At 37.4% G+C, this 6,010-nt stretch overlaps 1 pseudogene; it reads right to left on the reverse strand.

Annotated features, from left to right (window-relative positions):
- Positions 1 to 262: 262 nt before the first annotated feature.
- Positions 263 to 381, reverse strand: LOC120615208 (uncharacterized; annotated as a pseudogene).
- Positions 382 to 6,010: the final 5,629 nt, after the last annotated feature.

A 6,010-nucleotide genomic window follows, 5' to 3' on the forward strand; every position in this document is an offset into this window, starting at 1 on the left:
TCAGATCCAGCTCAAACTTCAAGGTCCAACTCAAAAGATCAAAAAGAAATCATGATCTCTTTTTTTGTGTGAATTTCCTTGAATTTTTCAGTTTAATAGGATCTTCCCAGCATCCAAGTTTCCAAAGCATTTGGCACATATCTCCTGCTTGTCTCACATACCATCTCTTGCTCTTTTTTTTTTTTTATGCAAGGCAACCCCTGGTTGACCTCACAGATTGCAAGGACCTTGTCAGATTACAATCCCTAATTTTTATTTTTTATGCCTACAACATCTGGTCTTCCTAGGCGGTCTCCCATCCAAGTACTAACCAGGCCCGACTCTGCTTAGCTTCCGAGATCAGACAGGATTGGGCTTGTTCAGGGTAGCATGGCCGTAGACTTGCTTTTTGTAATGTTAGTCAGAGTTTTCAGATTTATTCATTTATAAGGGCCCTAATGACAGGAATTGGGTATTACACCTCTTTGTATTCTCCCATGGGTCAGAGGACATTAAAGACTACTAAATGAGCAATGCATACATATTTACTGAATCGAATTAGGTTTTTTATTCAAAGGTTAAAATTGGCTATATTTTGATCTTTCTACTAAAGGGCTTACTTGAAGCCACCAAGAATCAATAATATCAGTTCTAAGAGTCTCATTTAAGGGATTCCTGGCAGTTTCTTGTTTTTCAAAGGACATCTGTGGGCTGCTCTTCTAATAGCTTGATTCATTGAGAACATAAACCTGCAGAAAATAATGGAACCATTTGACCTCAACAGTAAGGCCCCAGATTTTCTAGTACCTATGCATAAGTGCACATTTTTGTTCCAAGAGTTTTTCTGTGGCTAAACACGTCCAGTTATTAAAATGTTCTAGAGCAAGCTTAATTTTTAAGGCAATATTTCCCTTGAGTACAAAGTTTTAATGAGAAGTCTTTTATTTACATTAACTTATTAAAAAAGTTATATGGGTGACTATTTTTTAGCCATACTCTGTTTGTGTGTAAATGGCCTTATACTCCAAAGAAATCACTTAGATAATAGCCTGGATAAAAGAGTATCTGGGGATCTAAAATTATTTTGGCAGAGCAGAGCCTGTGTCAGGATTTCTACTTCTTTGGGGTATTTATTTTTATAAAGTTGGGTCTGATATTTTTAATGTTATTATCATAGAGGCTAATGAAAAATTCGGTTTAAAATATTTCAAAGGTTTCATTGGCCTGTACTCAAGAACACCTATATGGCTTGATAATCTGTTGAAACAGACTTCCAGGGGTTTTTGTTTAGACTCAATCTACTTTTAGCTCTTTTGTTAAACTTAATCCGAAGTAGGCTTGAGGAGAGCATATCAGGGCAGATCACTATTAAGTCCTCTACGAATCCCTTCTCCAACCTCTTCCACTCCTCACTTTCTACTTATCATCATCACTTTTTTCCGGGGAGAATTTCAGGAGGCTTGGGCTGAATTTGGCTTCTCTTTGTGGCTCTCCCCCATCAGTAGTCAACCCCTGTGTAAGAAATGGCCAATGTTCAAAGTTAAATTTTTGGCTAAGCAAATGGGACTTAATCCATTTGTTCAGTGGTCCATGTACTCCAAAGCATCATGGGGTTTAATTCAGTGTGCTGAGTGCCAAATCACAGGAAGCAGTCATTCTTTCTGTGATATTTTATTGCATTTTATGTTTCAATTGTGACCTAATGGAAAAATAATATTGGGCAAAAAAAAATTGGGAGATACGGTTTTTGTCCAGGCTACATTGATAGCTTTCATTATATTGTAGTTAAGTTATTATCCCTTTATTTATTTGATAAAAAATTTTGAGCATTACTGCATCTAGTACTATTTTAGGCAATGGGATCAAGCAGTGAACCAAAATAGGTTCCAGCTCTCATGGATCTTACATTTAGTCAGGAAATAGATAATGAACAAGTAATCAGCAGACCTACATTGTGCCAGATGGTGATAAGTGCCATGGGGGAAAAAAAAAGGCTTGTAAAGCAACAGAGAATAACAGTTGGAGGTGGGGGGTGTGTGCTATTGTAGACAGAACAGCATTTGAGCAATGACCTGAAGAAAGTGAGAGTAAGTTTATATGAGCATTTGGGAAAGAAGTTCTGAAAGGAGCTGAAAGTACGTGGACACTAAAGTAGAGAAATATCAAGGAAGCTGGAGTGGAGATAAGGAGAGAAGAGTAAGAAAATCAGAGGGAGATTGGATGTGGATCATATTGGGACAAATAGGCCATTTCATTATAAGGACTTTGAATTAGGTTTTGAATAAGTTAGTAAGCCATTAGATGGTTTTAAGCAAAGAGATGATTTGCCTTATATTTTAAAAGGATCAATCTGACTTTCATATGGAGAATAAACTTCAGGAGAACAGGGATGAAGGAAAACAAGAGACTATAGTAATAACGTAGGTACAATAATAATGACTATTGAACCAAAGTAGTAGCAACTGGGATGGAAGAGTCTGGTTATTGATCTATTTCATGGTATAAACCAATAGGATTTCCTGAAGGATCGGACATAGGGTATTATAGGAAGTAAAGTGTCAGGGATGACCCCTGTATCACAACTGAAAGGATGAAGTTGCCATTACTGTAGATGGTAAAACCATGGGAGAAACAGATTGTAGGGAAGACAGGGAGCACAGTTTTATGTATTTTAATTGAGATATGCAATCAAATAAAGTTGTTAAATTCAAAGTTTAATGTGCGTCCAAGTATATGAATTTCAGACTGAAGAAGTAAATGTGTCCTCAGCATTTGGATAGTGTTTAGAGTCAGTATTATCTAAGAAGCAAGTATATAAATGAAACTATCTAAGAAGCAAGTATATAAGGACTGAGCTTACGGGCTTACTACCACTTAGAAAGGCAATTATGGAGGACTCCATGAAATAGGGGAAATGAGACAATGTGTAAAATATTTTGAAAGGTTTATTGAAACCCTAACATATAATAGGCACTGTGATAGGTACTGTGATTCAGTGATGAATAAAATAGTGTTTGCCCTTGAGTTAAGTTTACTAATACTTTAACAGTTATTTATATAGACAGTTATATAGAATGTGCTCTGGGCTCAGAGAAGACAAAGCTGATATCTCTGCCTTTGGAAATCAAAAATGCTTCAGAACAGAGGTGACTTTGGAGCTGGCAGGGAGACAGTTTTCCACCTAAATCAGGGAGCGAAGGGCATTGCAGGTGCAAAGAATGGCAAGTACAAAGATGCAGAATTGGAACAGGTGTGTGTTGGTAAGAGTGCAAGGAGGAGGCATAGTCATATGAATAAACATAGACTTTGGAGTCACAGTGAACTGGCATCTGCCACTTAGTGATTGTGTTATTTGAGGCAACTCAGTTACCTTCCATTACCTTTTGGCTCCTTATTTATAAGTCATGGTAATAGTATCTTCCTTGCGTGAATACTACAAGGATTAGCAGTCTCTCTAGTACTTCCCTGAGTAGCTGCACAGTTTAGGGCAGTTTTGCTGAGGTTATTACTGCATCTACCATGCTCAAAGCGATACATTGAGAACCAAGGCCAAAGGAGTTGGATATTTATTTTTACTTTGGGGAGAATTTGAAAAATTTAAACAGAAATATTATGATTGGACCTTTATATAAAAAAAACCTATCACAACTGCAAAGGAAGAAATAGGAGATGGAGAAATTAGGAGAGGAATTGAGAGGAGAGAGGGAATAAAGGCATAGTCAAGGCAAGAAGGGAATAGAGAAAAAGGGGCAAAAGGAAAAAAAAGGGAAGCACGAAAAGTTTGTGTTTATACTGTTCCATCCATTACTTATCCATTAAGGTGCAAGGTACCTTAATATACATTACCAGTCAATCCTCACAGTCCCATTAAATAGGATTATCACCCCCTTTTTACATCAAAGAAAACATTCACAGAGAGGCTAATTTGCCCAAATTTTCCTAGGTAGTAAGTAGGGTAGAGGCTAGAATGCAGGGGTCATGAGGAAAGCCAGATTTCAAAACAAGGCTTGTCTGACTCTAAACACTAGGCAGGAAGACATGATGGCTATTGACTGTCAGCTATGTCCAAACTAGAGCTGGCTGAGAGGTTTGTAGAAAAGGGGTGGATTTGGTAGAGAGTGACCCAAATCATTTTGGCTGAGGCATTGCTATAGGAAAAGTTTTGTAGCTTTAACAGATTTAATACATGATGGTTTCATTTACTGAAGAAAACCGGAGGAAACGATGAGGGAAGGGACATCTTACTAAAATTAAACTATCTTTGATGGTTCATGATGACTTATTTGTATCAATTGGATCAACTGAACTTTGTAACTATGAGATTTGTAAAATTTTGTCTCTGGACCCCTGTGATTTTGATTAAGATCATAAAATACAGAATATTTTCTATTCAATTTACTTACAACCAAAAGGACTCAGAGCTCCTGGAGTTTATTTAACACTTTGTAAATCTCAGCATTTGTTTTTAAAAGTAAGTTCCCCCACTCCCTTTCCTTCTATACATACCCAAAGGTAGTTCTTTCCTAGAAAAGAGGGCACAGGGATTTAAATTCTGGGGATTAGTAGAATGCAAGGAAAGATAAGGCTTTAGTAATAAAGTGATTAGAATAATTATAATAAAAAGGCAATTTAAAGTTTCTGATGCTTGAAGCTGCAAATTTTGGTACAAAGCTTAAGTTTTAATGCTCCGTCTTCTCTCCTGAGTTCCAGTCCTATCTTTCTACTGAGAACCTTTATGTGACTGGTCCCCAGGAAGCTTGCATGTTTTAGAGGCATTACATTCAATGTGCAAAGCTGGACTCACTATAGATTTAGCAGGATCTCTCTTTCTTCCTCTTTATTTAAAGAGCCAAGTCCCAGTGAAAGGCAGGAACAACAAGCCTGTCAAAATACTTCCAATTGTTCCTTGACTCCTCCATTTCCTTTAACTTCTTTATTCTCCATATCCAATCAACTACCAAGGCCAGGCTCAAATTTTCCTGGTGCATACTTAGCTTTCCTAGTTTATTCAGACCAGGATGAATCTCTCTCCTCACACCTTTAGAGTGCTTGCCACATGAAGTATCAATGAATGAGGTATATGTGTGGTGGACCCATATATATATATATTTGTATCTTACTTGTGGTAAATGTCACAGAAGATAATCTATAAATCCACTTTGCTCTTTTCACGAGATTCTCTAAGGGAATAAGTTGAGGCGATCTTTAAGGTTAATTAGAAAAAAAAAGGCTCTTGTATACTTTCATAATTCTTCTGGCTACAGAGAGCTTCAGAGAGGTTAAGTGATTTATATGCATAGTGATATATTAACATATTGTACTTGGCTTTTTATGTTTAATTATTAATAGCACTAGCTCTAGACTCACCAGAGTGGCCAGAATTACGTTTGGAAGATTTGGGCTCTTCTTGCTCCAAGGAAAGTAAATAGCTTTAGAATTTTAGATAAAGAAAAGTTTTTCATATAATGTGAAGGAAAATACCTAATCCACCTGTTCTTTAGTTTAGAGGGTGTAAATTATTGGTCCATTAAGCAAATGGGTTGGATGTTGGGAGAAAGTGAAAGAGGGAGAAAGGAGAGATGCTTTTGTGTTTTGAGGTTTGGAGAAAAAAGTAGCCTGGCACAAACAATTGAAGTTTCTGAGACTGAGATGCCTGAGACAGGAGATGTGGAACCATTTGAAATTTTGAGAATTGGTTCTTGAATCATTGGAGCATCCCTACAGTGATAGAGTCTTGAAAGTGGTAACTGTCTCAGGGACCCATGAGAAGATGGTGTATTGAGAACCACAATTCAGGGTCCCTTGAAAAGATCCTATGGCTTGAGGACCTTTGAAAAGTTCCCATGGGTGTTTGATATGGAACTGACTAAAGGAATGCAGAGAGAATATCTTCTAATCACCCCTCAAGCCTGGGCAATGGCCAGTGGCTCCAGTGACTAACATAAAGGAGCATGTATGGTTGTAGGGTGGGGACAGGGTTTCATTTCCCTGAACTGTGTAAACTTCAATATTTTTCTCTGATCAATAGTGA

This window comes from Pteropus medius, unplaced genomic scaffold (genome assembly GCF_902729225.1).
Source record: "Pteropus medius unplaced genomic scaffold, Ma_sr-lr_union100, whole genome shotgun sequence".
NCBI classification, from domain to species: Eukaryota; Metazoa; Chordata; class Mammalia; order Chiroptera; family Pteropodidae; genus Pteropus; species Pteropus medius.